The sequence below is a fragment of the Pygocentrus nattereri genome, chromosome 9 (genome assembly GCF_015220715.1).
Source record: "Pygocentrus nattereri isolate fPygNat1 chromosome 9, fPygNat1.pri, whole genome shotgun sequence".
NCBI classification, from domain to species: Eukaryota; Metazoa; Chordata; class Actinopteri; order Characiformes; family Serrasalmidae; genus Pygocentrus; species Pygocentrus nattereri.
Genome location: NC_051219.1, coordinates 23997914 through 24025734, shown reverse-complemented (window position 1 = coordinate 24025734; position 27821 = coordinate 23997914). Strand labels below are relative to the sequence as shown.

Genomic DNA, 27821 nt, shown 5'->3' with positions numbered 1-27821 from the left:
GGACAGTCAGTGGGAGTTCGTTCCACCACCTGGGTGCCAGTACAGGGAACATTCTCGACGCTTGTCTTCCGTGCACCTCAAAGGGCTCGTGGTACAGTTTGAGTTTTCACCATTGGCATCAAGTAGGAAGGGGCTGCTCCATTTTTGGCTTTGTAGTCCAGCATTAGGTTTTTAAATACAGGAAGCCAGTGAAGTGAACGCAGCAGTGAGGTGACGTGGCTGAACTTGGGCAGATTGAAGATGAGCCGTGCTGCCGCATTCTGGATGAGTGCAGAGGCTTGATGGCCTGCATGGGAAGACCAGCCAAGAGCGGTCTTGCACTAGCACCTGGGCAGCCTCTCGGGTGAGAACTGTGTTATACCCTGGCTGCTGTTTGTAAGGCTAATTGTCTAAAGCTCATGTTCTGTTACCTAACAGTCTGTAAAGCTGTGCTCAGGAGCTAAACCAGTAAAGCGCTTTGACACAAATAGTGTGTAAATCATAATCTAATGCACGTCCCATTCATACAGACCATTGAGGCCTGCTGTTCACTGTGCACCAACAAAACAGGACATCATACACTCTGCATGGTTTAACACTCACATTGGCACAGAAAACACACTTAATGTTGTTTAAGCAGTGTATAAATATGAATATGAGTCCTGAAAATTACACATAAACCCATTTGACCAGTAATTCATGCAATAATTTGTTTTGGGTTTTATGAAGGTCAAAAGAAATTTAGAAATATGATAATGTTATTAGAAACCAAAAATATACTTCTTATATAATTCTATGTACACAATAATAATACAAATAACAAGAATTATTATTATTATTATTATTATTATTATTATTATTACTAATAATAATAATAAATAACAATAATAATAATAATAAGAAACATGTGCTACTTAACATGTTTTGACTTGATGCAGTGTTTCAGAAGTACAAAAGTAATAAACAAGCCATGAGATATTATATTATTTAGTGCAACAATCCTTAGCTTTCTGTTATCATATCTATTAATTTCTATTATTGCTATTGCTTATTTCTTTATTTTGTATTCCCACATACAGGATTAGGGTCTCTAGGACCCCAAAATAACAAGGAAATGAAGGTAACAGAACATGAGGGTTAAGCAGGGCATCAGTAACACTGAGCCAATGATAAAACGTGTCTAAATGCACGGGGTCTTTTTATCCAATGGTATGAGTCCATGGCCGGTGCATGTGCTGCTGCAGCCAATAGGAAGGAAGCACCACTGGGACATGGGGCAGCCGGACCAATCAGGTGCAGGCATTCCTCGGCTGCTGAGAGGTTAATGAGCAAAGCTGCTGGCTTCCTGCCAACTACGGCTTCTCTTCTTCCACAATGAGACTGAGCTGTATCACGACAGGTCTAATTATATACTGTACCCAGAGAGAGAGAGAGAGAGAGAGAGAGGGGGGGGGGGAAAGAAAGACAGAGATATAGGAGGGGTCACAGAGGGCGAGAAAAGCTGAAGAGAGAGAGAAAAAGAGAGAAAGTGTGTGAGAGAGAGAGAGGGAGAGAGAGAGAGAGAGAGAGAGAGAATCTGAAAGGGAGAAAGTGTCTATGATTAACAGCAGAGGGTGACCGAGCTTTCAGGCTGGAGAGGTGAGAGAGAGAGACAGAGAGAGTAGAACAAATAGAGAAATGCTGTCAGTGAGTAGGACAGGGGAATGAGAGTAGATAGAACGAGGGAGAGAGAAGTGTCTATGATCAACAGCAGAGGGTGACCAAGCTTTCATGCTTGAGAGGTGAGAAAGATAGAGAGACAGAGAGAGAGAGAGAGAGAGAGAGAGAGAGAGTGAGTAAAACAGAGAGAAATGCTGTCAGTGAATAAGCAGGGGAAGGAGAGTAGGTAGAGCGAGAGATAGAGAAAGAGAGAGAGCAAGAGAGTGAGAGAGAATGCAACTGCACACATTCTGACTTGGATGTTTCTATCAGCTTTATCACTGCTGGACGCTCCAATGGTCACTCAGAGTGTTACTGACTACAACAACGCACAAAGAGAGGTAGGACACCAAGTGTGTGTGTGTGTGTGTGTGTGTGTGTGTGTGTGTGTGTGTGTGTGTGTGTGTGTGTGTGTCCGAAACTATAAAAGCATGTGTACACTCCCGCAGGCAGTGTGTGTGTGTGTGTGTGTGTGTGTGTGTGTGCATGTGGGTTACTGGGAGAGTGTGTGTGTGTGTGTGTGTGTGTGTGTGTGTGTGTGTGTGTGTGTGTGTGTGTGTGTGTGAGTGTGTACAGAAGTGTGTACAGGAGGGATCAGAATTAGAAGAAAGGCTGAAATAGAAGAGTGAGACAGAGAAAGAGAGAGAGAGAGAGGCCTTGACCCTTATGTATCATAACATAAGTTTCCAGCTTTTGCTTTATGACTTTATGACTACTAACATTATAATTTGTTGTTATGAACTATTGAATCTTAGTCTACTACAGTCTGATTAGAAAGGTGTTGTATTGCTGTCACCTACAGTTTAGTTTTCATCGCTTCAAATTCTGCTTTGTAAAGGCAGTAAACTTCATACTGTGACATTCTGATCTATGAAATCTCATGCAGTCTCAATAAAACAGCTCCTCTATAAATAAAAACATGCTTACTAATAAGGATGCATTACATTGTATTGCTTTGACATGTTATATATTTCATATATACACTCAGCAAATAAAATATCAAGGTAAGGTAAGGTCATATATTTAGCACCTTTCATACAATGAGAAAATACAAGATAAGATCATTTTTATAATAATTATAAGATAATTCTTATTGAAATTTAAAAAGGTTGTGATGATGAGAGAATAGAAATACATTAGAAACAAACAATAAACTCAAAAGAGAAGAAATTAAACAATAAAATAAAAATCGAATGAAAATGTAATGAGGATAATAGAGTGGTGATAGGGGACAGCAGTGCAGTAGAGCTAACAGTGTTTAAACTGTGCTGAAAGCTGCTTAAACAGGACCGTTTTCAGGCTGATTTAAAAGTGTCCAGTGTCAGGGCTCTTCTAATGCTCTCTGTCCACTGGTTCCAGTTAAGAGCAGCACAGTAGCTGAACACTGCTTCTCCATGTTTAGTCTTTACCTTCGGCAGGACTAACTGACTAGTTCCTAATGACCTGAGATTCTGCTCCGCTCATGCCGCTGCACCATTGACATTTATAGAGCAGTAGCAGCACCTTAAAGTCCATTCTGGAACAGCCTGGTCACCAGTGTAAGGATTTAAGAATGGCCAGGGCGTGGGGGACTCTGGCAGCTGCATTCTAAATCAGCTGTTTGATTGTCCAGTAGGGACACCATTACAGTGATCAATCCTGTTAGAAATAGGCATGAATGAGATAGAGACCTTGCTTTATCATATATTTTTTTTCAAGTAATTCAGTCTCATACCTCATTAAATATACATGTATGTATAAATATGGATTACATTTTATTGCTTTCACATTTCACATTTTATATAACATAAAACATGTTCGATGTCAGATTATCTCTAGTGTAATTAGTTATTAGTTAAGAGTTATATTGGTATTACACCCTTCTATGACCATCCTTAAAAATATCTGCATTAGTGTATTTTGGGTTTTTTGCTTTAGATGTGCTTCATAAGGACTGTAAACATGTTGTATAGCATTACGCATCTACTCTAATCTGTGAAATCTCATACACTATAAATAAAACTGTCATATTGCTACACATGATGTCTGCAAAAGAGCAAGTGTTTATTTATTTATTTTTATTTATTCTTTTTTTTTCTTGAGTACCATCAACAACATAATTTTACAGATTTTTAGATTTTTACATTCTCTCCAGTCCAATTTGACCAAAGTTCTATGAGTAAGCACGCTTATAGGCATATAAGTATGGTTATGGTTCAAATTGTGCTTGATAAGGACAATATGCATCGTATGTTGACATTATCATCTTTTCCAGTCTCCTGTAGTCCAAGGTAAACTGGGTTATATAAACCTCTATATGAGTAAACATGCTGATTCATTTTGAGGTTTTATTGCTTCTAAATAATGTTTCCATAGATATCGGGGTGTTTTTAACTAGTTTGTAGTCCAGAGTTATTTTGCTGTTGCATCTCTTTACAAATAAACTGTTAATTACTAATTCGCCTGTCTATGAATGAACATCCACATGATTCATACGTTTATTTTAGGTTTTATTGCTTTAAAACAGGGCACCATCGATGTTTTCATTTTTGAAATGATTAAATTCTCTGTGCTTGTGCAATTGGTTAATATTGCTGATACATTGCTGAGTGAACTTGTCTTAAATTATATTGCATTGAATTTAGCTTTTCAAGGTCATTATCAGCTAATGTATCTCTATAGGTTCATCTACTCCGGTTGAAACAGGTTTATATTATTGTTACACCTGTCTGTAATCACAGATGCTGATTCATTGGTACAGATGTGCTTTTAGTACAGTAAGTCGTTTTATTTCTTTAAAATGTCCTTTTAGGAGAAGTTCTGAGATTAGCTTTATTCCTCTTGCACCGTTCTATGAATAAACATGCCTATCTGTAAGTATCTGTAAGTAGTTTTGCTTAAATGTTGCTTTATCAGGACTAAAGTCTTCATTGTTTGGCATTTTAAGTTATTTTAATATCTGGAATCTCATATAAACCAATATACAGTATTCCATGTTATATTGCTGTCTATAATTAAACCTGTTGATTTATAAGTATGTCTTAGGGTATTTGTTTTAATTTTGCTTCATAAAGACTCTTAATTGTATAGAGAATCTTTCTAGTCTGATTACAACTGAATTTCACATGTCGATGAATAAACGCATATTCATAAAGATGCTTTAAGGTTGTGCCGTGTGCTACTGTACAATGTCATCATCCGTTTTTCTTAGTTTTACATGTGAGCTGCATATTTGTGCCTAATGACCAGACTGCATTAAATCCTATCACACAGCTGCACTGCATTTCATTTCATTTCGTCCACCAATTTTTCTAAATTTATGCATAATAAAATGTCTAATATGTAAATGGCTTCATTCAGAGTGGTTTGGTGTGAAATTCTCTGTTTGAGAGAAATATTCCCGATTCAGAATTGTTCACAGTGGTGGTGATAGGAACCAGATGTCCACCTCTAAAAGCTCGCTCACAGAAACTTATTACATTGATTACAATGTACATGTACAATGATTATTACAATGATTATGAATTCACTGCCTGATGACTGAGACATTGTTTTCAGGTGGTTTTGAAAAATATTTGGCCTTAAAATCCATTCTGGGTGGAGGGATACATAATATGCAGGGTGTTTGAGGCAAAGAATTTTGGCAAACATTATTAACGACTTTCCACTATTTTCCCATCATCAAGATTCCATAAAAACTCAGAGGACACGTGTAGGTTCACTGGTCGTTTTGGATAGTTAATAAAATGTCTGTATTTGTGCTGCAGTCATGGTGACCTCTGGTTCCTATCATCACCACTGTAAAGAAATCTGAACCATTTCACACCAAACCACTCTGAATCACTGTTTACATCTCAGATACTCAGTTATACAGCAATTTTGAAAATTGATGGAATTCCTTTAAGTTTAACTTTGCAGTGATGTGTTGTGAGTTTTACGGAGTTGGATGATATCTCTGTTGTAAATGCCCTGGTGACTGTAGATCTGTGATCTTGAACGTCTGCACTTATTCTATAGTTTGTGTTGGTTTCCTCATGTGGCTAACGTAGCTAACAAGTAATGTAACCTTATAACCCACTAATTAGCCTGGTGCTAACTGCATACTGAATCATCTTAAACTATGTGCAGGTGTTCAGTATCTCTAACAGACTTGATTATGTGGTTTCTCACACTGTTTGATACATTGTAATAAAGATGGACTAAAGCACATTAGCATACACTGTAAAAAACTGGCTCGTTAGATCAACCCCAAAAAATGACTTCATGTAGTAACAAACAATAGTTGTATTCAATGCATTAAAACTCACTGAAATTTTATTCAACTGATTTAAATAACTGTTAATTTTGAGTATATATTGAGGTTAAATTAAACACAGTGTAAAGCTGAAAACGCTAGCAAAAGCATGTTAAAGCCAGAATTTTGTTCATTAGCTAGTGTAATGCTAATAAGTAGTGTTAAACTTTTTTTTAGGTAGTGTTAAACTTATTTTATATGAAACCATTATTTCATACTTTTCACATTATCCCAGATAGCAAGCATATATCAGTGTCAGCTGGCTTGATAAGGTGGCACCATGCTGATCCAGCTTACAATCCTATATTTAAGCTCTAAGCTTTTTAATCTTAAAGACATGAATAGACTTTTATTTTGGAAAATAAAGTATGATAAATATTACAGAGAAAAAAAAAAAAATATATATATATATATATATATATATATATATATAATATCATATAAATATTGTTGAAAATGTTGCTCACACTGTACTAAATTAAAATGATTTACTAAAGTAATTTACAAAGAATATTGAAGGAAAGAATGTGAATTTAAGTCAATTGAACTGTGAGTGGAAAATGAGTGATGCTGTCACACACTCTGCTTTACCACCAGTGGGCTGCCTGGAAAATGCTGACCAAAAGCCAATGTGTCACCTGCTTAGCTGTCAGTGGGCTACTATCCTTGCAGATATGAAGGAATTATTATTATTATTATTATTATTATTATTATTATTATTATTATTATTATTACTTTTTCCTTATTGATATGATGCAAAATGAATAAAGTCCATATTGACTGTATCACACTTGCACATGACATTTGGGGGCCCTTAGCAAAATCCTGCTTGGGGGTCCTAACCCACTACAGTGAAAGTTTGTATGCTGAATGTCTGTATGTTGTTTCAGTGGTGACAATTTTAGCTCATTTTGAGCATAAAGGCAGCCCATGCATCACTAGCACACACAGCTGTATTCACATAAAATCATATCTTTTATTAGAACACTAAAAAGTAGAAAATATGTTTTTGTTAGTATTTAGCTTATTACTTTTTCTATTATTGTCTCAGGTTTGAATCGATCGGAACAAAATCATAGCACATATCAGAGCTCTAAATAGGTCTGAACACCACCACCACAGTAGTTTAGTCATAATTCAGTATAACAGTCTATGCAGGGTTTATGATGTTCTGTGCAAATCGATCTTTACTATATTAAAGCATCAGCACCAATGAAAGAGTGACATCACTGAATGACGTTTAGTTTATTTTTGCAATAAACATCATTTTGTGTGTGTAGGTTTTAAGAGCAATGTGTGTGTCTGTGTATATGTGTGTGTGTGTGTGTGTGTGTGTGTGTGTGTGTGTGTGTGTGTTTGCAGGTGCACATTTATAAATATTCATAGTCTCTCTCTCTCTCTCTCTCTCTCTCTCTCTCTCCCTCTCTCTCTCTCTCTCTCTCTCTCTCTCTCTCTCCCTCTCTCTCTGTCACGCACACAGAAACAGCATTACTGAAGTGAGGATTCACTCTCTCAGAACTACTGCTGCACTCCCCCCAGAGAGAGAGGGAGGGGGGTGGAAAAAGAGGAAGAAGGAAAAAAAAGAGAAAAAAGAGAAAGCGTGAAAAAGAGAGATGAGTGAGAAATGAAGAAGATGAGAAAGAAAAAAGAGAGAAAGGCAAAGATGAAGAAGAGGGAAGGGGATAAAAGAGAGGGAGAAAAGATTAGAAAGAGGGAAAGCAGAGATTGAGGAAAAGAGACAAAAGGGAAAAAGGAAGAGCATGAGAGAGAGGTAGAGGGGGAGTAGAGGGAGAGAGGGAAGGAGAGAAGAAAGAGAAAGATAGGGATAGAGGAAGAGTAAAAAGAGAAAGGAAGAGTGAGAGAGTGTGTGAGAGAATGAGAGAGAAAGAAGATGCATAGATATACAGAGAGAGAGAAACAGAGAGGGAGGTTTTCTCTAAGTAAGCTGTCTCTGATTCCCTGGCGGCTCCTGCCTCTTTAAGAGGTCTATTTTTACAGAGCAGAACCCGCTCACGCGCGCGTGCGCTCCGTCAGGGTGTTATGTGTGGAGGAGAGTCTGTGGGTGTGCAGCTTGAGTAGATGCTGCTGGAATGATGGTGGAAGCTGAGAGGGGAGAGAAACTGATGCTTCTGAGAGAAACGCACACACATTAATCACACTGTTACTGAGCTCTCAGTCAATTCCAACATGGTCAATTCACATATCAGTGATTCAGTGCTGTGCATTGTTTCAGAATCAGGATCAAGAATCAGAATCCGTAAGCCTCTCAGATTCAGTGTCAGACTCAGAGCAAAAATCTGAATTAGTTTCAAACACAGAGTAAAAATCTCAATCAGTGTCAGAATAAGAGTGAAATCTGCATCAATAACAGGGTAAAAATCTGAATCTGTGTCAGAATCAGAGGAAAGTCTGAATCAGTACAAGACTCAGTAAAAAAAAATGAATCAGTACCAGAATAAAAGTGTAATGTGAATCAATATCAAAGTAAAAATCTGAATCAGCACCAGACTCAGTAATAATCTGAATCAGTATCGTATCAGAGTCACAATAAAAACCTGAATCAATATCAGACTCAGTAAAAAATATTATTATCAGTACCATAATCAATGAATCAATATCAGACACAGAATAAAAACCTACTCAATATTAGCCTCCATAAAAATCTGAATCAGTATCAAATTCAGAGTAAACTCTGAATCAGTATCAGAGTAAAATAGAAACAGCATTAGACCCAGAGTAAAATCTGAATCAGTATCAAAATAAAATCAGAATCAGTGTCAGACTCAGAGTAAGAATCAGAATCAGTCAGAATCAATGTAGAATCAATAATCAGATATCAGTATCAGATTCAGAAGCAGTCAGGAATCAGAATGGGTATCAGGCTCAGAATCAGTCAGAAATCAACAGCAGTATCAGAATCAGAGTTCGTACCAGAATCATTTATAGTAACAGTTCCAGAATGTGAATCCGAATCTGAATCAGTATCAGTATTGGTGTCAGTATCAGTGTCAGAATCTGAATCAGAGTCAGAATCAGTATATGTCTTAATCAGAATCAGTATTATTGTCAGTATTTGTGTCAGAATCAAAATCAGAATACAAATCAGTATCAGTGTTGACATCAATATTAGATTCAGCATCAGTATCAGAATCATTATCAATGTCATTATCAGTATCAAGATCAGAGGAATGATGAACAAGCAGTTTGATGGTGAATAATAATAATAATAATAATCAATATAAATAACAGAATCTGAATTTTATCAGTCAAGAACATCACTTACAAGGAATTTATCTTAGCAGCAGCCCACACAAACACATGCACACAAACACAGACATGAACAGATACTGAATCACAGTAAGAAAACATATTATTCACAGTAAGACCGAAAAAGAGGAATAGTAACACAATAAAAGTATAATAACTACAACAAAATGAAATGCCGCTTTATTAATCCTAAAGAATTCAGATTTACACAATGTGATGTTGAAAGAGAGAAGGAGAGCTACAGAGAGAGAAAGAGGAAAAAAGAAAAAGTGAGAGAGGAATAGTGACACAATTAAAGTATAATAACGAAAAAAATGCCGCTTTATTAATCCTAAAGAATTCAGATTTACACAATGTGATGTTGCTCTCTTCCACCTCTCATGAGCACGTCAGGGTCTCTGTGGTCTATACATGCTCTCTGTATGTTCAGCGTTCATGGTTAAAATATGAGTTACGCAATTCTCCTTATTGCATAATGCATAGGCTGTAATTACCTCTCTCTTTCTCTCTCTCTCTCTCTCTTTCACATGCTTCTCCACCTCCCACTTTCACTCTCTCCATTTCCATCCATCACTTTCTCCTCATTCTCTCCCTCCATCATCTTCTCCTCCCCTCTCTCTCTCTCCCCCTCTCCCCTCTCTTTCTACTCCTCTCTCGCGCACCCACTGAACAATGATACAGTGATTAGAAAAGGATTGAATTAACAGAACATGGAGGAGAGGGAAAAACAAGAAGAAGAGAGAAAACAGAGGAAGAAAGAAGATTAGGAGGAATAAGAGAGACAGAGAGAATAAGAGAAACAGAGAGCGGAAGACAGGAAAAGAAAGGGAAAAGTCAGAAAGCGAGAGAGAAGAGAGAGAAAGTACAGAAGATGACGGAGAGAGATGCAGAGAACAGAAGAGCTACAAAAAGAGAAAGAGGAAGAGAAAGAAAGAGAAAGTCACAAAGAGAGAGAAGTGATAAAGGGAGTGAGAGAGAAGAGAAAGAACAGAGGGTGAGTCCTAGAGAAATGAGAAAGTCATAGAGAAAAGAAAAGCTGAAGAGGAAAGAGGGAAAGAAAGAAAGAAAGAAAGAAAGAAAGAAAGAAAGAAAGAAAGAAAGAAAGAAAGAAAGAAAGAAAATGTTAGAAAAAGAGAGAAAGAACAGGATGAACAGAGAGAAATGAAAGATACACAAAGAGAATGAGAGCTACAGAGAGACAAAAAGGAAAAAAGAAAGAAAGTGAGAGAGAAGTGAGAGAGGAAGAACAGGATGGACAGTGAGAGAGAGAGAGGAATAAGAGAGACAGGAATGAGACAGACATAGAGAGAAGGAGAGGTACAGAGAGAGAAAGAGGAAAAAAGAAAGTGAGAAAGAAGTCAGAGAGGAAGAACATGAACAGTGAGAGAGAGAGAGGAATGAGAGAGACACATAGAGAGAAGGACAGCTACAGAGAGAGAAAGAGGAAAAAAGAAAGAAAGTGAGAGTGAAGTGAGAGAGGAAGAACAGCGTATACAGCGAGAGAGAGAGAGAGAGAGAGAGAGAGAGAGAAAGAGAGAGAGAGGAATGAGAGAGACACAGAGAGAAGAAGAGCTACAGAGAGAGAAAGAAGAAAAAAAGAAAGCGAGAAAGAAGTGAGAGAGGAAGAACAGGATGGACAGTGAGAGAGAGAGAGAGGAATGAGAGAGACACATAGAGAGAAGAAAAGCTACAGAGAGAGAAAGAGGAAAAAAGAAAGAAAGTGAGAGAGAAGTGAGAGCGGAAGAATAGGATGTACAGCGAGAGAGAGAGAGAGAGAGAGAGAGAGAGAGAGAGAGAGAGAGAAAGAGAGAGAGAGGAATGAGAGAGACACATAGAGAGAAGAAAAGCTACAGAGAGAGAAAGAGGAAAAAAGAAAGAACATGAGAGAGAAGTGAGAGCGGAAGAATAGGGTGTACAGCGAGAGAGAGAGAGAGAGAGAGAGACACATAGAGAGAAGAAGAGCTACAGGGAGAGAAAGAGGAAAAGGAAGAAACAGAGAAAGTGGGAGAGGAGAGGTAGTGAAAAAGATAGACAGAGGAAAAAGAAAGTGGAATAGAAATAGAAATGAGTGAGAAAAGGAGCCACAGAGAAGAAAAGGGGGAAAGTAAGTAAGAGAGAGAGAGGGAGAAGAGGGAGAGGGAGAGATGAAACAGGATGAAGATCCCCACACTCAAAAATGCTGTTTTTAATTCATTACCTCCTCTTGGATGGCGTAATATGGTTATATAGATTATTATATCTGACAAATGTAGCAGTTTACATCACAAATGACCATAAACCTATTAGAGCCCAATATCCTAACCCATCTGTAACAGTGAATGTTGCATTGAATGTTACAGCCTGTAGTTACATTGTTGTTACTGTGTTGTTAATGTGTAACTACACAGTTATTAGAGGTCATGTAAAGTGAGACCAATTTTTTGCAAGTGCTGAGACTTAGAGATACCATTTTTATTAGTTTCTTTGGCATAAGAAGGACACTGAATTTTCCCCTGATTTTCTGATGAACTTCCTCCTCATCCTCCATAAATCCAAGTCCATAAAACTCTGCTAGGTATATTATAGTTATTTGCCAATTTCAAGAGTTTATATTTTGTATTGTGCATTTAAGCTAATATCAATCAAACTAGAGTTGAGTTGTTTTGATGAAGTAAACTTTTTTTATTTACATTTTGTTTTTTGCCAATCGCAAATAACTCCAATGGTCCTTTCATTTGTCAGAGTTGAACAGAGTCATTTAATGGATAAAATGGATAAAGTTTTTAAACATAAGAAATTGTTTTTTATATTAATTAAACAGTGAACCCAATTTTTGAAAGGTAGTCTGTGTACTTTATTTTATTGTCTATTTAGTTTAAGAATATTTATGTGTTTTACTTTTTAACTGGTTAGCAATCACACCAGATGCATGCTGTGCTCAAGTCCATCTTAACCGTGCCTGAGCCCGACTCACCCGACTTCAAGTAGGCCAATGATATGGAATGATCACACTAGTCAAACAAACTGGACTTTGGGGGTCAAACATGCTTGGCCACAGATGCTGAGTAGGACTGAATATAATTTACATGAGCTCTTTTCAGACAAAAAAAATGGCATTAATATTTACTTAAAATGTTTAATTACAGGCATATCATCCAGTAATTACAGGGACTTCAGTGTAAACTGGTTGAGCTATGCTTAGACGATAAAAGTGTGAAAATGTGACTGATTTATCTACATAATGGTCAGCAGTTAAATTTAGAAAAGCTAACTAGTTAGATATCTGATCTTAGTGTGGTCCTGTAGCGTTATTTAGCATTAGACATCATGGCGCTAGACATCATATTAAATTTTATCTTACGTTACAGCTGGTATAACTGTCTTTTAATTTTTGCCATGAGTTTTGTCTTCCAAAATGTTTTCAGCTTCAGCAATAGAATAAAAGCAGCTCCAGATGATCAAATGATCAGAGTTAGACCATTTACGCTCCTCCCTCACACCTTTCATCATTTCTTAGTTGGGCCAATTTACTAGCGCTGACGCATTCACTGCAGGTTTGTTGTAAGATGATCTATCGTATTTTTAAAATCCATTTATGATGGTTGGATACAGTACATAATATGCAAAGTGCTGTGAAGCGTAGCCCCCAAAGACAACTTCTTTTTCAGATCTTTCACTATTTTCTCCATCATCAACATTCCATATAAGTCAGAAGGTGGTTTTGGGGGAAAAACAAAATATCTATATTTGTGTTGTAGTCATGGTGACCCCTGTCACCACCACTGTAAAGATATCATTTCACACCAATCCAGTCTGAATGATTCTGTTCACATCTCACACGCTTCTTTAAGCAGGAATCAGTGGAATTCCCCTTTAATCCAATCTCATACTCACCTGTGTGTGTGTGTGTGTGTGTGTGTGTGTGTGTGTGTGTGTGTGTGTGTGTGTGTGTGTGTGTGTGTGTGTGTGTGTGTGTGTGAGGAGGTAACCAGACTGTGTGAACAGAGCTATTAATATACAAGGTGACAGTACTGTGTGTGCGTGAGGAGTCAGCAGTTCCTCCAGATGAACATGGCACATACACACATACACACACACACACATTTGTACTGCTACACACCTGCTGTGTACCAGTGCCTCCTTCTCAAAGACACAGCTGTGCAGATTCAGCATCTAACTCACACTGACTGTTTCTCTTATTAAAGTGATACTTTAGCCAAAAATCAAATGTACACCTACATATAGAGGCGGTTATTCATTCATCACAATGAGAAACTATAGAACAGACTCAGCCTATATCACAATATCTACATTTAGGGCAAGCTACTCCTTTCTAACACACACACACACACACACACACACACACACACACACACACACACATATATATATATATATATATATATATGTGTGTGTGTGTATGTGTGTGTGTGTGTGTGTGTGTGTGTGTGTGTGTGTGTGTATATATGTGTGTGTGTGCATGTGCGTGCGTGTGTGTGTTGTATGTGTGTAAAAGGTCACACTGTTAAAGGGCAATTTTTCTAATTTCATGCATAATACAAACCACCAACAGACAACAGAGAAGGGTTGATCATCCAAGACAAAGAATTCCATTATAGTTCATTATTCTTCCCTTTTTTTTTTGCCTGTTTGTGACTTTTCATAATTTCATGAACATGAGTGTATAGATGGTGTTGGTGTGCTCGCGGGGACTTTTCTTTGTTCTGCATACTGAGCGGGATGTTGGTGTTTTCAGGTGTTATCAAGCCTGTAGTGGGAAAGATCTTGAGTGTTTAATCTCCCCTCTGATTCTCCACATGAACAGAGATAATAACTACTTGTTTACTGTTCCTCACAGAGACTGTGAAACAGTTCTATGCAGCTGATGCTTTAATGTTGATCTGCTGCTCAAGTTGTTTGAATGTGTCTGTGCCGATTGGCAGTGGATAGCAAACAGTGTTTTTAATCCGTTTCTGATTTATAATAAGCCATAGATTTTTAGAATTTGTCAAAGGTGTAATCAGTCTTTCAGTTTTTCAGCTATTTTCTTTTTTGCCTGAACAGTTATTGGGTGGGTACTGTGTTTGAGCATTTGGGAATGGGGTCAGTACAGTGTTGGATAATGCAGATATGGGTTGTGTAGTGTTGGGCAATGCAAGTATGGGATGTGTACAGAGGTGGGCAATAGAGGTATGGGGTGGGTACAGAGTTGGTAAAGCAGGTATGGGGTACAGTGTTGGGTAATGCAGTTATGCAGAGAGTATATATATATATATATATATATGCAAATTAATAGTGTACATATAAAACATATTTACTTCAAAAAATACTTTGAATAAAGATTTGATTGAAACTAATGTATTTATTTTTTCATATATTTATTCACTTATCTATTAAATAGATAAGTATAATTCATAATTGTTAATTATAATGTTCATTTTTTGACAAACAATACTTGATAGTAAAAAAATCTCTTTAATAAAGTGAGTGTAATTGCAGATATTTTATTACCATTTCTCTCTGTCTCTCTCTTTCTCTCTCTCATGCACTCTATGTCTTGCTTTCTTTCTCCCTTTTTTCTCTCCCTTTCTCTCTTTGTACTCTTTCTTTTCCCTCTCATTCCCATTCCCTCTCTACCCTCTCTCTCTCTCTCTCTACCCTCTCTCTCTCTCTCTCTCTCTCTCTCTCTCTCTCTCTCTCTCTCTCTCTCTCTCTCTCTCTACTCTCTCTCTCTCTCTCTCTCTCTCTCTCTGTATGAGAATCCACCCACTGTGCTGAATGCTAATCGTGGGCTCTGAAACTCATTACACTTTAAATGAAACTTAAGCCTCGAAATGTCACTAAAATAATACAAACCTACAGAGTCTTTTTAAGTAGTCACTGTTGATCTGCGTATCACTGACTGACTGCACTATAAAAACAATGGCCTGTAAAATCTCCCTAAAAAAATGACTTCATGAGGTAACAAGTAAAAGAACTAGTTTTATTCTAACAAAATAAATTACTTTGATTCTTTCAATCAAAGTATTTTTTGAAGTTAGATAAAACTAGTTCAGTTGTTTGTTGCAACATTAAGTCATTTAGCCAAGTTGATGATCTGATGAGCCACTTTTTACAGTGTAGCATAATTTATTCAATATCCGCTTTGAATTATTCAGTAACTGTGATGAATTAGTCATAACTAGTATCATTTAATTATTATTTTATTATTAAAAATGAGAACGAGAAAAAAAACTAGTAAAAATGATTCCGTTTTAAATTATTACACAACGGAGCTAATGTGTAATTTGTGTAGTTCTGATAGTGAGGAGCTGAAGAGTGGACCCAGTGTATGCTGGGTGCGGAAGGGTCCGGGATGCAATTAGCCGAGTCATATTTTTAACTGATACTGCAGAAAGAAGCTTAGGCAGCATTGCAGCCCTATTTATACCTGCAGGCTTTTCTGCCATAACTGTACTAAGCCTGCTTTAGCCTGCAGCAGTGGGGATTCGCTACAGATTAGCAATGCAATACCCTCCAGCACTCTCCCTCTCTCTAACTACTACTACTCTCTCACTCTCGGCCTCTCTCTCTCTTTCTTGCTGAGTTGTCAACATTAGAACCCGTGAGGTTTTAGAGTTTTCCTGAATGGGAGCATGAAGTTCTGCCTGGATTGAATGTGATGCTCTACACCAAAGATTCCCCAAACACTGGGCCGATACCACAACAATGTGGCTTAACCACTGAAATCTTCTTATTATTCATTAATTACAGCTGTGATAACAAGCGGAGGCCCTGGAGGATATGTCTTCCTGACTTCTTGGAATTATGTGAGGTGTTTGAAGTGATGGCTTCTCAGAAACAGTCTACCAAATTTCACTTAGCTCATATGAGCATATATTTCTTCCTGTTATTGTTGTTATTGAACCCATTTGGTGCTATGTAGAACCATATACAACACATTCTCCATCAACCCAAAGAACCATTTCACCATGCAACGGACTATTTAAGCATGAGACGCTTGAGCTCATGGTTCTTAATATAACCATTCCCTACTAAAGAACCCTCAAAGACCAATCTTTTTTAAGTGTGTAGGTGTACTTTGTTTACCACTGTAAAAAATGATTCATGTTCAAGGCAGCATGAACTTTAAATATGTTTTATAGTTTTATACAGGATCTTATGTTACATTGTCTTTACTGTTGTTCTAATAATACTTCAAAATATACAGTTTTACACTTTAGTGTAAAAGTGAGCAGTAAAAAATGATTTAATTTTAATTTAGTTGTTTTTATATTCCTATTGCTAGTTGCCTACTAGCAAGCTAGCACACATAGCACAGCCGGTCAAATAAAGCAGGATATTTACATTGAGTCCATTAAGATTTTTGTCATATATGTATATGTTTAATGCCACAGATTCTTTCATACCAACTCGCAACAATGTGGCTAAACCACTGAAATCTTATTATCAATCATTAATTACTGGTGTGATACTAAGGGGGTGGGGTCCTGGGGGACATGTCCCTCTCATTTCTTAGAATAACTGGAGAGGTTTGAAGTGATGGCTTCTCAGAAACAGTCTGCCACAGTTCAGCTACCTCATATGAGAATATATTTCTTCTTGCTATTGTTACAGACAAATCACATTGCGACTGAAATACGGAAGAGCCACCATATTTGTTACAATACATTATAGCATTATAATCACAATCAAGACTGACTTCAATTTCATCAGTTAGTTTACAACCTCAAAAAAGATGGTTCTTCAAGGATGCTTCAAAAAGGGAATGGTGCTCTTTAGAACCATGAGTTCCACACTCTTAAGAGAGATGGTTCAAAGGCTTTTTAGTAAATTGAATGGTTCTGTGTAGAACTATGAACTCCCTAAGAACGATTTGAATGAGATAGATGGAGAATGTGTTCTACATGGTTCTATATAGCACCTAAAAGGGTTCTTCTATTGTGATGATATCAAGCTTAAATATTGTATAGAAGAACCCTTAATGGGGCCATATAGAACAATTTTCAAAAATGTGCTTTATAGAACCATATAGAACACATTCTATATCAATCTAATGGACAATTTCACCATGTAAAGAACCATTTAAGCACAAAATGGCTCTATATAGGACTCATGGCTCTAAACAGAACCAATGCCTTTTCTCAAGAACACTTGAAGAGTGTCTTTTGTGTAGCTGTCTGAATTTTTTCATACAGTTGATTCCTTTGTTAGGATTTTGGAATCTTAAAAAAGTATGATGTGATTAAACAGCAATGTGCATATCATTGTAGCGTTCATGTAATTACAGGCTGCTTTCAGTCGATGGCTGGCATGAGTCAAAAATAAATGTAAAAAATAGTACTTGAGACAAGGACGAAAATGGTACAAGATGTTAGGCTATGAGAGTAGCACTTACAGTTGTCTAGGGCAGACCTAGCAGGACACAAATTGCATAGTAATAGTAGCCAGTATTTTTTTTAATTAAGTATAAACTTCCATTATTTGTTAATAAAGCTCCTCTGTAACTGAGATCACTAAAGAGAGAGAGACAAGAGAAATGTAGGATATGCACCCTGTAAATGGAGATTTACTTTAGCAGACTGTAATGCAACATCCGTTGCAAAAAATCAATTTCGTCAGACGTTTCTACAAAACAATCAGCTTTAAACTTCTCCTTCTCTCATATTCTCTACTTCCTCCTGTCCTGAATCTGTGTCTGTGTGTGTGTCTGTGTCTGTGTGCAAAGCTGCTCATTTGTGCCGAGTCAGGCGGATCTCGTGGCTCCTGAGGGAGATGTGATCAGCTTTGAGGAAAAAAAGAAGCTGAACACAGAAAAAAACACAAATCATCATTAAATACACAGAGAGAGGAGAAGAAGGGACATTTCTGAAATGATCAAATACACCATCATGCATTATTAAATATTAAGTTATAGTAGATGAATAATTCATAGGAGTTACTGAATATGCCATAGTAGTCACTGAATATGTTATAGTTAATATTAAATAATTAAAACTACACAGGAAGTGATTTGTAATAGATTTTTAAATAATTCATAGTACATATCAACTAAATCAAAGTAGACAATGAATAATTCATAGTAGATATTGAATGATGTATAGTAGATACTGAATAATTCATAGTGGATACTGAATAATTCATACTAAATATTAAGTAAAATATGTTGGGTTTTTAATAATTTATAGTAGATCATAAATAATTCATAGTAGACACTGAATAATTCATAGCTAATACTAAATACTTCATAGTAAATGTTTAGTCATTTATACTTATAGAGTTTTAATAATTTATAGTTTCATATTAAATAACTTGTATATTAAACAATTTATAGTAGATACCGACAAATTCTTTGTAAATACAAAATAATTTATAATAGATGAATTATTTACAGTAGATACCGAATAAGTCATAGAAGATAGAAGTTACTGAATATTCCAAAGTATGTGTATATGTGTGTGTGTGTGTGTGTGTGTGTGTGTGTGTGTGTGTGTGTGTGTGTGTGTGTGTGTGTGTGTGTGCGCGCACCTGTGTGTTATTCATAAAAGGATTTCTAACTTTCAGTTTGAACAATAACAGACTAATATGTTCAGCATACCTCTTTATTACAGCCACTATAGGATTATACTGTCTTGAAATAAATGATTCATCACTTTGTGGAGAAAAGCTGTTTGATCACAGACACCATGTTCAACAGAAATCCCCTTGATAACGTTGATAAGATATACATCAATATATATTTTATTGATTTACTATAAGAATATCCAACATTTGAAATGTTTACTATAAGCTTTTGTACTTCTTGAAAATGCACTAAATGTACCATCAGAGTGGAGCAAATGCAAAATATGTTGGTGATGAATCACATATTTTCACTTTCAGCCCAGTTGATTCATTTATGAATAAGACTTACACACACAGTTTTCTCCTTAACCCCTTACATTGCAGATAGATTATTCTATTAAGAATTATTTAATAACTGTTTGGAAGTTTTCAGTATGTTCTATGAATTATATCTTGTTTACTATGAATTATTCAGTAACTACTATGAACTATTTAGTACCTAATATGAATTATTTAGTAGCTACTATGAATTGTTTAATAACTACTATGATTATAAAGTAACCACTATGAATTATTCAGTATCTACTATAAATGATTCTGTATTTATTATGATTGTTTAGTATATACTATGAATTATTCAGTATCTACTATGATTATTCAGTGCCTACTATGAATTATTCAGCATCTACTATAAATTATTCAGTATCTACTATGATTATTCAGCATCTTCTATGAATTATTCTGTATTTACTATGATTATTCAGCATCTACTATGAATTATTCAGCATCTACTATAAATTATTCAGTATCTACTATGATTGTTCAGCATCTACTATGAATTATTCAGTACCTACTATGAATTATTCAGTATCTATTATGATTATATAGCATCTACTAAGAATTATTCTGTATCTACTTTGAATTATTTGGTAATTTCTATGATTATTCAACATCTGCTATGAATTATTCAGTACCTAGTATGAATTATTCAGTAACTACTATGAATTATTCAGTATCTAATATGAATTGTTTAGTATCTACTGTGATTATTCAGTAACTACTATGAATTTTTTCAGTATCCACTGTGTTCATTCAGTATCTGCTATGAATTATTCAGTATCTCCTTTGAATTATTCAGTAACTACAATTAATAATTTGGTATCTACTATAATTTATTCAGTAAATACAATGATTATACTGTATCTACTATGAATTATTCAGTACCTACTACTAATTTTTCAGTATCTATTGCAAATTATTCAGTATCTATTATGATTATTTAGTTTCTACTACAAATAAATCAGTATCTACTATAAATGATTCAGTATCTACTATGATTTACTCAGTATCTACTATGAATATTTAGAATCTACTATGAATTATTCAGTGACCACTATGAATTATTCAGTATCTACTATGATTATTCAGTACCTACTATGAATTATTCAGTATCTATTATGATTATACAGCATCTACTAAGAATTATTTTGTATCTACTTTGAATTATTTGGTAATTTCTATGATTATTCAACATCTACTATGAATTATTCAGTAACTACTATGAATTGTTCAGTATCTAATATGAATTGTTTAGTATCTACTGTGATTATTCAGTAACTACTATGAATGTTTAGTGTATACTATGAATTATTCAGTATCTACTATTACTTGTTCAGTATCTTCTACTAGTAATTAATCAATATCTAATATAAATTATTCAATATCTCCTATGAATTATTCAGTATCTACTATGAATTATTCATTATCCACTATGAATTATTTAGTAGCTACTATGATTTTTCAGTATCTGCAAATTAATTCTTCTGCATCTATTATGATTGTTTAGTGTATACAATGAATTATTCAGTATCTACTATTACTTGTTCAGTATCTTCTATGAGTTAGAAGATACTGATTGTTCAGTAACTACTATGAATTTATCAGTATCTACTGTGATCATTCAGTATCTACTATAATTTATTCAGCAACTACTATGATTATGGTCTATCTACTATTAATTATTCAGTATCTACTATACATTTTTCAGTAACTTCTATGATTGTTCAGTATCTACTATGGTCATTCTGTATCTGCTGTGAATTAATCATGAATCACTGTGAATTATTTAGCTTCTACTTGCGTTATTGAGGATATGCTGTAAGTACTGTCTACTTTGAAATTAATACATAATTTCTTAATTTTTTTTGTTATGAGGAAGATGAATTGTAGTTACTTACAGTTAACATTATTAATACTGGAGATTACATTAGTCAGGTTACATTAGTTGTTTTACTTTTTATATTAGTTGTATTGTGTTGGTTATACTACAGTGTTTGTTGTAGTTCAGGTATATGTGCCTTTATAGTTGAGTTCATATTAGTTGTATTAGATTAGTTAAGCTAATGTGCAAGTTGTTTAGTTATGAAAATGAGGAACTGAAAACTGGACTCCGTATATAGACCTTTAAGCATTTAAAAAGGTTACAAATGTTCTTTCACGTTTAATTTATCTAATGGGTGAAATGACACCATAATATAATGAATGGCTCATGTTTTTGAAGTCATAGATTCAGAAATGTAATGTATAAAAGAAAAAAATGCAAAGACCTGCAGATTCGGCTCAATTTAGTCGTGAACCGTGACAGCATCACCATTCTAGATCAACACAGATCAGGTTTAGTTTAACCCCTCAAATGTTCAGAGCCCACTGGCAGGCCCAACCTTTATTGCACACTTCTATAATCTAAGAACAGCTCAACCAGTTTGTATTGAAGTCCCTGTAGTTACTGAATAATAAGCCTTAGTATGTAATACGCCTGTGAATTTAAGAGATTTTGAAAGAGAAACAGTGTTAGCCCTCTCAGAACAGTGCTGACATCACAATCTAATATATGAATATTAGTGAGAGGGAAATGAGAACCGTGTGAGTGAGAAAGAGAGAGAGAGACAGAGAGAGAGAGAGAGAGATGCAGGGTTAAGTTTTGGTTTGACTCAGATGTATTTTGGGGACTACCTCCTTTTCTTCTATTCAAACAACGTCTTTCTTCTTTCTTTCTCGCCCCCTGCTCTCTCTCTCTCTCTCTCTCTCTCTCTCTCTCTCTCTCTCTTTCTCACTCTTTCTGATGTATATATATATATATATATATATATATATATATATATATATATATATATATATATATACACACTCTTAGAAACAATGGTTTTTCAAGGGTTCTCTATGGTGGTTCTAGCCTATAGAGCTATTAACATGCCTTTACATGCTTAAGTGATTCTTTACATGGTGAAACGGTTCTTCAGATTGATGGAGAATATGCTGAATATGCATCTATTTAGAACCCTTTTGATAATGGTTCTGCATAGAACCCAAAAAAAAAAACTTGACATTGACACAATAGCATCAGACCCTTTTTTGGAAATGTTTCATTGTAGCTCCACAATGGGTTCTTCTCCTATGATGATGTCAAGCTTGTGGCAACAAACTTGTAGCTTTTTGGTGCTATATAGAAGGTGTGTTGGGTTCTAAAAAGAACCATATACAACAATATCCCCCAACCTGAAGAACTACTTCACCATGAACACAACCATTGAAGCATGTGAATGTTTATGGTTCTATATGGAAGGAACACTTAAAGAACCATCTCTTTTAACAGTGAATAATGCATATGTTTAAAGTAGGTAATTACACACACACATACACACACACACTCACACATAGTTTGGAAAAAAACCTTGTATCTCGATTTTTAAGGTTTGAAAATACCTTTTCGCTTTTATATTGTGTGTATATTTCATGATCAATGGACCAAGAGAAACAACCCAAAACAACCATTTTGGAGAAAAAAAGCAATATGTGTGTATGTGTGTGCGTGTGTTATTAATAAGGAATGACAACATAAGCAATGTCACTTTATTCAATACATTTGTCATTTTTTTACATAATTTGCTATTTTGGAGATATTAGTTTTGTCCTAACATATATATATATATATATATATATATATATATGTGTGTGTGTGTGTGTGTGTGTGTGTGTGTGTGTGTGTGTGTGTGTGTGTGTGCACTTATAGCAAATTATTATTACATTTTGGCACTTATATACACATGTGTGTATGCGTTTGGCCTAATGTCTTGTGAAGGTATAAAAACGTGTGTGTGTGTGTGTGAGTGTGTGTGTGTGTGTGTGAGTAAGGCGAGTGGGCGAAAGCAGCAACTGGTCTGCGTGTGTGTGCTGTTGCATAGCAGACATGCCTCACACTGCACGATATTACTCACTTCCTCACACACACACACACACACACACACATACATTCACTCACTCACAGTCGTTTCGCCCTCTCGTCGTGTTGTGACTCCTCACACTGTTTCTATGCGTCTTTGAGCTGAAGTTTTCTCACTGGAGCTTTATATGTATGTGTGTGTGTGTGTGTGTGTGTGTGTGTGTGTGTGTGTGTGTGTGTGTGTGTGAGTGTGTGAGAGAGAGTGTGTGAGAGAGAGTGTGTGTGTTGAAGTCTCGGAGAATGGCGGTCATCAGATGGATAGCGGCACTGCCCACTCACAGGTCAGTCACATCTCATCGGGCTGAGAGAAAAACTCTCAGCCTCTGCAGCATTTATCAGCTTTATTCAGCTCACTCGCAGTTCCGAGCATTCACACTGTCTGAAAACAAGCTTCTTACATGATGATGTGCATGAGCTGTTGGAGCTGCGTTCAGATTATGTGCATTAGGACAGAATAAGTTGTCAGATGTTGCAGTGTGAGCTCATCTGAGCTGAAGAGGAATGTTTGTGATTTGTGTTCAGTTTTGAGTGAGATGTGATGATGCTGATAAGGAACCATGATACTTCTATCTGTATAAAGAGATGATGCGATTTTACCAACAGTTTATTGTAGTCGTGAAGTAAGTACAGAGTTCAAACTGCACAGAAAGTGCTTAGACGAGGTTTAGAAGAGGGTTGTCTGGGGTTTGTATTTCATTCTGAAGTCGATATTAATTAGGAATGACGACATCTGTCATCAGCACTGGCAATTTATTATGTTTGCCATATCAAACATACTTATTGTTGGTTCCGTGTACTGCATGTGTGTTTGTCTTGTGTTTATTCCGATTTAGTAGTCATTATTGCATTGCTGTGAAAGTCAACAAACATGCATATGAATCTCATTGCACTTTGTGCACAAGACAATAAAGAACTATGACTCTCTATATAAAGAGATTGTCTACAATGTGTCTATATAAATTGAGAGTGCTAAAAATGCAATATTTTAGATTTATACGTTTTGAATACCAACAGCAGCCGTGCACTTCAGTTTAACACTGTATTTCCATCAGGGCGAGCTGAATCGCTTTCCTCCACAGCTTTTCTGATGTGTTAAGAGGAAAAGTGTGTGTGTGTGAGTTGCAGATCAGTTTTGATGCCCATAGAAGTCCATTATTATATTGACCATATTGGTTTTATCATTAAAAGGAATTTGTGATATTTCCCGCTCAGTGCGTCTTCCGGTATCATTTGACGTGATCACGTGACACTATTGGTGTTTTGGTTGGCTGTTTCATGAAACTTGTTTCAGAAAGTTAAGCCACTTGCAACTGTCGCGGCTGAGTTTCGAGTGTGTTGCAGGACGATTTACATTATGCAACTCATGTGCAATTTGGTTTCATGTGGGTTTCAGGCAACTAAAGTTGCATGAAAGTTTCACCATGTAAAGTCAAGCCTAGTCCTGTATGCAACTTTTTTGAAGTGTGGGGTATTTTTCAAATATTCTTTAAAAAACTCACAAAATCAAAATCAGATATCAAACTTAATTGTCTGTCTATCTGTTTTGTCATGACACGCAGAAGGTGTACACTGCATAAAAACAAAGTGTTCAGGTCTCTGTGTAGTATCTGCATAGATGCTGTTCAAAATGATTTGAAATTAAATCTTGTTATATTATTATATGCACATGATGTAGTAATTCTGGTGTGAAATCTCACTGCATGACTGTGGGCGGTTACCACGCCACTTATGCACAATCTGGTTAAGCACCTCTCAGTTAATATGCATAATGTTTGTTGCCTCCTGTGTCAGATGCATATATTGTTGTCTCTCACCTATGACATGTTCTGTCATGGCATAAAGCAAAACATGAAAAAAGCCCTGTCATTAACCTTCTCTACAATGCACCAGAGGGCAGCATAGAGCCCATGTCTTATGTACCAGTCATAGTTTCTTATCTATGTAATCCAATGAAGAAAGGCTACCACAGCCGCCTAAAGGCTACCTCAAACTGGACGAGAAGCTCCATGCAGCAGATGGTTCAGAGCTCAGCTATAGCACTAATAAACATTTAATTTGATGGAAGAAACTGTTCATCATTGAGTTAATTTATCAAGTTTGCTATCGGTTAACCAACTCATCACTAACTCTGTTTTCCTGGTAAACTATAAGAGGTGAAATAACTGGCTATGCTAGTATATCATGGAATTCAAGTGCATATTAGTTTCATGTGGGCTTCGGGTAACTTCGGGTTGCATGAAATTTCACCATGTAAAGGCCAGCCTTAGAGTTCTGTCTGGAAATTTTTGGGAGTGAGGGGGTATTTTTGCAAATATTTTTCAAAAAATAGCACGTCTATCTGTATCTATCTGTCTGTAGTGCATTTGCAGACATGAATCACAACATTCAGAATTCGTACTCTGTATAAAAAAGTAAAATGCTTAGGTCTTGGTGTAGTATAGGGGCATAAGGGCTGTTGAAGAGTATAAATGGTTCAAGACTACTTGAAATTAAATTTTGATTTATTATAATACATGTTTATAATATCGTAATGTAACAAAATGTTATTTCAAATTATTTTGAACCATCTGTATTATTGAGTAGCCCATTCCTACACTTTACTGATGTTCGGAACAGTCACAATAACAGACACATACATAAATACATCTTTACTTTATATATGTTGCAGTATAATAATAATAATAATAATAATACATTTTATTTCATGGCGCCTTTCAAAAACCCAAGGTCACCTTACAAAACAGGAAAAAGCAACAATAATAATACATGTGAGTCAACAATCATTTGAATACGTCAAAATAAAACAACACTAAAAGAGTCACGGTAAAACAACAAACCAGTTTAAAGAGAATATGCTTGCTTAAACAGGTATGTTTTCAATAGAGATTTAAAAGAGAGAAGAGATATAAAAGTTTTAGACCGTTAAGAATATTTTACACTATTTTTCTGGGTAGTTGGTTTGGTTATAAAACATTACAATGAATGCAAATTAACATAAATGCAGTTAAATGTGAGAACAATGTTTTCAGTAAAGTTAAACAAAAGGTTTTTAAAAAATCCTCCTTTAAAGACTCTTCATATAACATGATACTCATATGTTTTATATCAAAATGCTTCATTATCTTTATCACTAATTTCCAAAACCGCTGCAGCAACTTCAGCAGCTGTAAGTGATTTCCTGAGTGTCCTTAGTGATTTTCTGAGTGTCCCTTGGTGAGTTTCACATAAAATGTAGATGCACATATGAATCCACCAGTTCCACACGGTGAGAATTAGATGACATGTATCTCAGCCCCTCTTCATAGCCTCATAACTCCGGATGTGAGTCATGTACAATCTCGAGATAAGATGTAATGGAAAGGGATACTCCACAGATTCAGGAAATGTTTGATCTGTATTTAAAAGAAAGGAAAAGTTCAGTGAAAGAAGAACAGTTAAAAGCTTTTCTGCCCGTTTTGGTTGCTTTTTAACATGACTTGAAAATGCCAGCAACTCTTTACACTGTGCCACATTTCATGAAGACTGGACCAATAAAATGGTTCAAAATTCTTGTTAACATATGATATGTATGAAATACAGTATGTATGATAGTGTACGATGTTATGAATACACTGTAAAAAGTAGCTTGGCAGATCAACGTAAAAATGACTTGGTAACAAGCAATTGAACTAGTTTTATTCAACTTAAAAACTACTTTGATTGAAAGAATCCTTCATTCAAAGTATCTATTTAGTTTGAATAAAACTAGTTAATTTACTTGTTACCACATGAAGTAATTTTTTAGGTTAATCTGATGATTTTTTACAGTGCTGTTTGAACAATAACACCTGTTGCTTGTGTTGTTTTTGGCAATAAATCTGAGCCCTGAATATGCATTAAGGTGAGTCAGTGTGTAGAGTGTAGGAGGGACAGCAGGCCTTTTTATCTCTGTAACTAAACCGTAACACACACACTTCATCAATAAAAGAGCAGCTCCACAGCGCTGCTGTCTGTACCTGTTTAATAGACGTATTGATTTACTGCACAGACGCTGTAGAGCTCAGCCTTTGTCTCAGTGCTGAGTTGGGAATGAATGAGGAGTTATAGGCATTTAAATGTCATTAAAACCACTTTACTCTGTTGCCAAACTTACTTAACTGAGGACAAATCTATCTATCTATCTATCTATCTATCTATCTATCTATCTATCTATCTATCTATCTATCTATCATGAATTTAACTTTTATGAATATTAATTTGTGCACGTGTAAAAACATGTAATCTGACCAACTCTATCTATCCTATATGGCCAAACGTATGTGGACACTTGACCATCACACCTCTTTGACATTGTTGGATGTCACATAGGCATTAATATAGTGTTGCCTTCCATTGTGGCTATAACAGCTTCCACTCTTCTGGGAATCTTACCACAAGATTTTGAAGTGTGTTTGTGGGGATTTGTGCCCATTCAGTCAAAAGAGCATTTGTGAGGTCTGACGCTGATGTTGGATGAGCAGGCCTGGCTCACAATGGACGTTCCAGGTCATCCCAAAGGTGGTCAGTGGGGTTGAGTTCAGGGTTCTGTGCAGGACACCAGAGATTCTCCGTACCAAACTCATCACACTGTCTCTTTGTGGAGCTCACTTTGTGCACAGGGGCTCAGTCATGCAGGAGTAGGAAAGGCTCTTTCCCAAACTGCTGATACAAAGGTAGAAGCATGCAACTGTAGTTAAGAAACAGTTAAGCTTTGAGGTCAGTGGTTATACACCTCCTTACCTTCTCTCTGTCTATTTACTATAT

At 35.9% G+C, this 27821-nt stretch overlaps 1 protein-coding gene across 2 annotated transcripts in view; it reads left to right on the top strand.

Annotated features, from left to right (window-relative positions):
* Positions 1-1439: 1439 nt before the first annotated feature.
* Positions 1440-27821, top strand: part of zmp:0000000926 (ataxin-1-like) — a 49829-nt gene continuing 23447 nt past the window's right edge. Inside the window, exon 1 of one of the 2 annotated variants that reach the window (XM_017715583.2) lies at positions 1440-2018. The gene's annotated coding sequence lies outside the window, so the exon portion shown is untranslated. Of the gene's footprint in view, positions 2019-23100; positions 23321-27821 lie in introns of those variants that run through there. The other variant, XM_017715585.2, reaches the window with a different exon arrangement.